The following is an 8,670-nucleotide window of genomic DNA, read 5'->3' as shown; positions in this document are numbered from 1 at the left end:
AACCAGGAGACGCTAGTAGCTACATCTTCTCCTCTCGCTAACCCTGTCCATTTAATCTGGCTTACAAGATTAGGACTCTAGTTGTTTTGTTTTCTTGTTTTGTTTTGTTTGGGTTTGGCGGGGTTGCTTGTTTGTTTTGTTTTGAGGTTGGATATGTTTTAGGCTGTGTGAAAAGTACTATTTCTCTGATTTCTTTCTCAGCCTAGCATTTGTATATAGAAAGGCTACTGGCTTTGGTGTGTTAATTTTGTATCCTTCTACTTTGTTGAAAGTGTTTCACATCTGTAGAAGATTCCTGCTGGAGTTTTTAGGGTCTGTAAGTATAAAACCATATCACCTGCAAATAAAGATACTTTAATATCTCCCTTGTCTATTTGTATCCCTTGATCACATTTAGTTGTCTTACTGTTACAGTTAAAACTACAGTTTTTACTTATTAAATAAGTATGTGGAGAATGAACATCCTTGTGTTGTTCCTAATTTTGGTAGAGATGCTTTGAGATGTTTAGGTTGATATTGGCTGTGTGGTCTCACTGTAAACTGCCTTTATTGAGCTGAGGTGTGCCCCTTATATCCCTAGTCTTATATCCCTCTTATATCCCTAGTCTTATATCCCTCTTATATGCCTAGTCTTATATCCCTCTTATATCCCTAGTCTTATATCCCTCTTATATGCCTAGTCTTATATCCCTCTTATATCCCTAGTCTTATATCCCTCTTATATCCCTAGTCTTATATCCCTCTTATATGCCTAGTCTTATATCCCTCTTATATCCCTAGTCTTATATCCCTCTTATATGCCTAGTCTTATATCCCTCTTATATCCCTCGTCTCTCCAGGACTTTCATCATGAAGAGATGTTGAATTGGTGTCAAAGGCCTTTAAGGAATCTAATGAGATGATCATGTTTTACCTTGTACTTGTTCATGTTATTGATTACATTTATGGATTTATGTATGGTGAAACATGCCTGCATCTCTGGGATGAAGCCAACTTGATCATGGTGGACAATCTTTTTGATTTGTTCTTGGATTCAGTTTGCAAGTAAGTGTTTTGTAAAGAGTCTTTGCATCTATTATTTATGGGGATATTGATCTATAAATTTCTCTTTTGGCACGTCATTGTGTGGTTTTGGTATCAGAACAAGAATGACTTTGTCAAAAAGAATTAAGTAATGTTCAGTTTCTATTTTGTGGAATAATTTGAGGAGTATCAATATTAATTCTTCTTTGAAAGTCTACTAGAATTCTGTGTTGAATCCATCTGGTCCTGAACATTTATTTTTAATTAATGCTTTTATCTCACTGGAGGTTATCTATAGGTCTCTTTAAGTTGCTGATCTGATCTTGATGTAGTTTTGATAGGTTATATACACATCAAAAAAACATATCCATTTTTTCGTGTTTTCCAACAGCATTTTTTTCAAGTTTTTGATATGCATTTATTTATATAGGAGAAAAAAAATACATTTGACATAGGGAACCCAAGCATGAATGCCTTCCTAGCAACAGTCTGGCCCAGCTGTGACCACATCCACCCAGCTCTCACCACCCTCGAAACAGGGTTCACTCTCTATTAACCACTTATACGAGGTCAGCCCTCTAAACCTTACAAGTTTATCTATATTGTCATTGAGCTTAGGAATTTCAGGTACTCAAATAATACTATGTATGTACAATTCTGCTTCATTGCACAGGGTCACAATATATAGCAAGTGATTATATGACCAACCACAAGATAAACGTTGATAGGCACAAACATCTGTCTCTAACCACAAAGGAAGCAAAACCCCAATTTGCCACAATGCAAAGGCTGTGTTGACTCTGCTACCGTCCTGAGGGTTTACAGCACTGGTGTGTTAAATGCAAAGCTCATAGGTTTCTGGTGGCATCAGACAGGACACACGGGACACTCGTGTCCTGCACTCATGAGCCACCCGTGCCACACATGTAACACAAAGGCCACTTTAAAGCTTTTCAGAGAGTTCTTTAGTCTTTTTTGTCTTTAAAAAATATCACCGCACGAGTTAAGACTATTAATTACATTCTGACATAAAAGTTCAAAGTGGATTACAAGCTCTGATTTTATTTTTGTCAAACTTAAGTTTATCAGAGACAGAGCCACCTCTGTAATACACTGCAATCTAGTCTTTAAGAGCTCTAAGGGTGACAAAGTGTTTAAAAGTTAAAAAGCATTAGGAAGTTTAATCTTGCTTTAAAATGTCACATAATTAAGTCAGCAAAGCCAAAGCCTTGCCCTTAACAGCCTGGTGGCCCTCACAGGAGCGCTTTACAGCCGACACTTACGCCACCTGCACGGAGTGTAAAGAAAACAAGGTGCCTGACCTAATGCTGTACTACAGAGCAATTGTGGTAAAAACTGCATGGTACTGGTACAGAGACAGACAAGTAGACCAATGGAATAGAATTGAAGACCCAGAAATGAACCCACACACCTATGGTCACTTGATCTTCGACAAGGGAGCTAAAACCATCCAGTGGAAGAAAGACAGCATTTTCAACAAATGGTGCTGGCACAACTGGTTGTTATCATTTAGAAGAATGCGAATCGATCCATACTTATCTCCTTGTACTAAGGTCAAATCTAAGTGGATCAAGGAACTTCACATAAAACCAGAGTCACTGAAACTTATAGAGGAGAAAGTGGGGAAAAGCCTCGAAGATATGGGCACAGGGGAAAAATTCCTGAATAGAACAGCAATGGCTTGTGCTGTAAGATCGAGGATTGACAAATGGGACCTCATGAAACTGCAAAGCTTCTGCAAGGCAAAAGACACTGTCAATAAGACAAAAAGGCCACCAACAGATTGGGAAAGGATCTTTACCTATCTTAAATCAGATAGGGGACTAATATCCAATATATATGAAGAACTCAAGAGGATGGACTCCAGAAAATCAAACAACCCCCTTAAAAGATGGGGCTCAGAGCTAAACAAAGAATTCTCACCCGAGGAATACCGAATGGCTGAGAAGCACTTGAAAAAATGTTCAACATCCTTAATCATCAGAGAAATGCAAATCAAAACAACCCTGAGATTCCATCTCACACCAGTCAGAATGGCTAAGATCAAAAATTCAGGTGACAGCAGATGCTGGCGAGGATGTGGAGAAAGAGGAACACTCCTCCATTGTTGGTGGGATTGCAAGCTTGTACAACCACTCTGGAAATCAGTCTGGCGGTTCCTCAGAAAATTGGACATAGTACTACCGGAGGATCCCGCAATACCTCTCCTGGGCATATAGCCAGAAGATGTCCCAACCGGTAAGAAGGACAAATGCTCCACTATGTTCATAGCAGCCTTATTTATAATAGCCAGAAGCTGGAAAGAACCCAGATGCCCCTCAACAGAGGAATGGATACAAAAAAATGTGGTACATTTACACAATGAAGTACTACTCAGCTATTAAAAAGAATGAATTTATGAAATTCCTAGGCAAATGGATGGACCTGGAGGGCATCATCCTGAGTGAGGTAACACAATCACAAAAGAACTCAAATAATATGTACTCACTGATAAGTGGATATTAGCCCAGAAACTTAGTATAGTGAGATATAAGGTACAATTTGCAAAACACATGAAACTGAAGAAGAACGAAGGCCAAAGTGTGGACACTTTGCCCCTTCTTAGAATTGGAAACAATCACCCATGGAAGGAGTTACAGAGACAAAGTTTGGAGCTGAGACAAAAGGATGGACCATCAAGAGACTGCCATATCCAGGGATCCATCCCATAATTAGCCTCCAAACAATGACACCATTGCATACACTAGCAAGTGTTTGTTGCAAGGACCGTGATATAGCTGTCTCTTGTGAGACTAGGCCGGGACCTAGCAAACACAGAAGTGGATGCTCACAGTCAACTATTGGATGGATCACAGGGCCCCCAATGGAGGAGCTAGAGAAAGTACCCAAGGAGCTAAAGAGATCTGCAACTCTGTAGGTAGAACAACATTATGAACTAACCAGTACCCCGGAGCTCTTGACTCTAGCTGCATATGTATCAAAAGATGGCCTAGTCGGCCATCACTGGAAAGAGAGGCCCACTGGACAGGCAAACTTTATATGCCCCAGTACAGGGGAATGCCAGGGCCAAAAAATGGGAATGGGTAGGTAGGGGAGGGGGGGGAGGGTGTGGGAGACTTTTGGGATAGCATTGGAAATGTAATTGAGGAAAATACGAAATAAAAAAAAAGAAAAAAGAAAACAAGGCCAAGTATAATCCTGGGCCGGGCAGTGGTGGCACATGCCTTTAATCCCAGCACTTGGGAGGCAGAGGCAGGTGGATTTCTGAGTTCAAGGCCAGCCTGGTTTACAGAGTGAGTTCCAGGATAGCCAGGGCTACACAGAGAAATCCTGCCTCAAAAAACAAACAAACAAAAATTAAAGTATAATCCCTGGTTAACTCCCCTCCCCTGTGCTGCATCTGGGCAATGCTGCTCGTGGACACAGGGGTCAGGACCCAAGGCGCCGTCTCTCGTTTCTGAGACTTCTCACCTTCAAATTGTAACTGAAGACAGTAGTACTCAGATGTATCTCGGACAAATTCTTGTCTGCCGAGTCCTCACATTTGCCCCTTAATGTCCACACTGCACTTCCACCAGTGTCACTCCAAAGCCACCAACCTCCGTTACTGCCACCCCAACTTTTACAGCTGGATGATGGTAGTTTTATGTAACCAGCTTCAGTGTAGTTAAAGAGCTGTTTTGGATTACCTTCCCCAGAAACTTCTCTCAAACTGCAGCTGAGGGTCTGATTTCAGTTTATAGGTACATAGGTGTACACACACACACACACACACACACACGCACACACACACACGCACACACACACTCTGTAGCAGTGAGAAACCAGAAAGAGAGACGACGTGGGGTTATATTAAAACTCCCAAAATAAAACTTTATGGAAGTGTTTATTTGTTTAAAGTCCAGTACCAGAGAGCAGGACAGACATGACAGTTACTATTCACAAGGGACAGTGTCCTCACTGGTTGGTTGTCAATAGCAGTAGCACAAAGAAGCAAGCAGAATAGCAGAGCCTGCAGTGACCAGCTTACCACGATGAAGCACACAACGGAATTTAACTAGGGCACCCTATCTTTTGGCAATGAATTCAATAAAAAACAGTCCAAGGACGTTCTGGAAGGGCTTAAAGTCAGACTCAGAATTAAACAGAAAGTGTTCAAAGCCAAACAGCAAAATGGAAGCTTTCATTAGCTGTTCAATTCTATCAAATGTGAACAGAAAGTTTGGATCGCGGCTATCTCAACAGCACTTATTTCAAAGCTAACTCCAACCTTTCATCATGGAGCTACAGGCATGGCACTGAGTGGCACCTCTACTCCAATCCTCCGAGCAGAGCTGGGATCTAAAGACGATAACCCTCTTAAGAGCAGAGACAAAGTAAATGAGATAAGACTGAGCCTGAGAAGCCCCGGGCTGGGAGCGGAGCACGCGCGGAGGCCACAGCCCCGGAGGAAAAGAACTCTCTCAGCAGCCAGCTGCCCTGAAGGGGATTCATAGGTGCCGGCTGGTTCCCCGGGCAACAGCCTAAAGCTCTGGAGTAATGATCACACCCTAGCCCTGACACCTGCCCACTGAAACCTGGACTCTGTTCTTGTCAATACTTTGTCTGCAAGTTATGGCTTGGTCTTAGACACAAAACTATACTTAAGCCAATTAGGAACAAAGCCAAATTGCATTTTCCTTAGGTCTAGTTAGATGAGAATAAAATCTCATGTAGTGACTTCATCATACAATCTTTAACAAAAACTCGTAAGTGGCATTGATTATTCCCCTGGAAATGAGAGAGCGGTGGTAATTCAGATGTGCACCTCTGAAAAGATTGATCAGTTTCCTGTACCGTTCTATCCAGATAGTCTTGAACACCATGGGGAGAGACTGGAATGGCCCGCCAATCTGAAACTGTATTCGAGCTTTGACAACGTTAACAGGGAAGCTTAAGAAGTCAGCAAGGCCCCGAGTACACCTCCACGGATGAAGTCGTTGACCAGGTGGGCGCTGTATGTAGTGGCAGTAGGCAGGCGCTTAATGGGTCCTGGAAGGTCAAAAAAAAAGGACATTACCGAACCCATTTCAGAAAAGGATGGGCACCATGCCTCTGTAATACTCTGCAATCCCATGGCATCTGAGCGCCCTGAAGACCTGATAAGTGTTTGTGAACTTATCATGATGTTTGTGGTCCTGAAGCAAAGTCTGAACCCTTTCGAATGGAGTGAGAATGGCTTCCGTTGTCCGGGCAAGCAGCGCAGCCACGCTTCGGGTGGCAAACTCGGGAGCGCTGCTCACGTGCTTGTGGAGCAGGTGCGACAGGTCCTCATACAGACCAAATCATACAAACCAAGCCAGCGTGATCGTCTTCTGCATCAGTGGGGGCAGGATTCCGGTGTACAAGTTGCGGAACCTATCCTTACTCAGCTGCAGGACTGCATCCCGGGTTTTGATGCCGTACAGCTGCTGCCGGAAGAGGATCTTCTGAACCGGGTAAGTGATTGCCACGTTGTTGAAGGCTGCGCAGTAGCCACACAAGTAATGCTTCATGTCCCCCACGCCTGCAATGTGAAGTGACAAGTCCTGGTTTGAAGAGGTCAACATTGGGGGCCTCTTCTCATGCGCTTCGGAGTCCATCATGGTGCTTCCGGCCTTTCCTCTCGGGGAAGAGTTTCTTTAACCTGTGACATCTGAGCCTGGCACTGAGGATGACAGCTTTCTGGTAACTTTCCCAGTGTTTTCCATGGTTAGCCTTCTCTCTTCTGAAGCTAGTTTTGATAACTGCATTTCCCACGTCCCGGGGCGTACGCCCGCAGGACGGCTGGTGAGCAAGCCCGCACCGGCGCAGGCCTTCCAACAGCATTTTAAAGTATGTCTTTCTGAGTCTCTGGATTTTCTTGATGTCTGATATTCCCCCCTGTTCATCTCATTATTGATTTGAATCTTTTCCTCTGTGTCTTTTAGTTAATTTGGCTAAGAGTTTATCAATCTTACTGATTTTCTCAAAGAACTAACTTGTCTGTTTACTTGATTCTTTTTAAAAAAAAAAATTCTATTTTACTTATTTCAGCCATGGGCTTGATTATTTCTTCCTGTCTACTCTTCTTAATTTTATTTCTACTTGTTATCTAGAGCTTCCAGGTATGCTGTTAAGTTACTAATATGAGATTTACCTCTGAGGTTTTTGTCTGACATCCCAGATTTTTCATTTCCAGTTTTATTGCAGTTTGGGTTTTCTTTAGTGACTCTATCTTTTTGTTAAATTCTACTTTCATGCCTTGAAATGTCTTCATTACTTCAAATGTTTGTGTCTTTACAATCTTCATTGAGAGATTTATTCATATCCTCTTGACAGCCCTTGAACATATTCGTAACTGCTATTTTGAAGTCATTTTCTCGTGCTTCAGTTATATTACATTTCTCAGGGCCTACTGCAGTGGGGTTACTGGATTCCGGTGGAGGCATGTTGTCTTAGCTGTTCATGTAAGGTTTTGGTTGTTACTGGTGTGTGTGTGTGTGTGTGTGTGTGTGTGTGTACACTAGTGTGAGGGTCTCTGTGACCACCAAGGCCAGCAGAGAAATGATCCTTGTGAGGCAAGAAGGAAACCCAGTTCAGCACAGCTCAGTAGCCTGTGTTGGTTCAGACTTCTAGCGTCTGACACCGGAGAGTTTATTTTAGGCTTACACATATGTAAGTGTAAGCACAAAGTGCAGTACACTTTGGAAAAATGTTTCCTGGTGTAACACAGTCTCATGTGCACAATGATGCATAATTACATCTAAACTTTTCTCAAAGTACACAGTACATGTCACTTCCTCCATGAAGATAGGTTCTATAGATTAGGCTACCTGTGTTATCTTAAGGGCCCCAGGGAGGATCTGGTATGGTTTCCATAATGCATATCATGCAGAGTCACCTAGGTCTATTAACCACCTTCAGTGCTGCTTGTGGGAACTTGAGGGAGCCAAATGTGACCTGGCCGTACAAATAAATCAGAAGTCAGCAGGCTATTGGCCACCTCCATTCCCTGCAGAAAACAGGTTATACATCTCTCCCTTTTAAGAGACAACCCTTGTGTGTTTAACATTACTGGTTTCCCTAGGTCTCTCTGTGAGTGAGCACAAAGACCTTTGTGCTCCCAATAGTTTCGGTATCTGGAATTATGATGTTTGAGGTGTTTCTCGGTGTTGATATCTTGTCTTGTCTTTTCTGGGCCAGTGTTCTGTTCTTTGGTTAGTGTTACCCAGTCTGGATTCTTAGCAGGTGCGGTGGCTGTGGTGTCCCTGGTGGAGAGTGCATCTATAGGTTGGTGAGTAGACCAAGAGAAAAGACTAAGAGAAGATCTAGGTCTGGCACAGCAACTGCATGAGCTGCTGGACGGGAGTTAAGCTTGCAAGTGTAGAGATGACACAAGAGCAGTGAGGGCTGGGGAACTCAGCAGGCAAAGTTGGTGTACAAGCTGCATGGGCTAGGCCTTCCAGTGTGGAGAAGGTGTGGGGTACGTACGCCAGGGCCCGCATTGTACCTCAATTCTACTCATCTCTTCATCTTCTTATTCACCCAACCAACCCACCAATCCCACAAGTCCCACCCTACTTTTATGTGGTTTTGTTTTGTCTTTTGGTCTTGGTTTGTGACCCA

At 43.0% G+C, this 8,670-nt stretch overlaps 1 pseudogene; it reads right to left on the bottom strand.

Annotated features, from left to right (window-relative positions):
• Gm17831 (predicted gene, 17831) lies at positions 1,420-6,878 on the bottom strand (annotated as a pseudogene).

The sequence above is a fragment of the Mus musculus genome, chromosome 7 (genome assembly GCF_000001635.26).
Source record: "Mus musculus strain C57BL/6J chromosome 7, GRCm38.p6 C57BL/6J".
In the NCBI taxonomy this organism is placed as follows: domain Eukaryota; kingdom Metazoa; phylum Chordata; class Mammalia; order Rodentia; family Muridae; genus Mus; species Mus musculus.
Note: the sequence above shows the minus strand (reverse complement) of the source record. Positions and strands in the feature narration are given on the sequence as shown.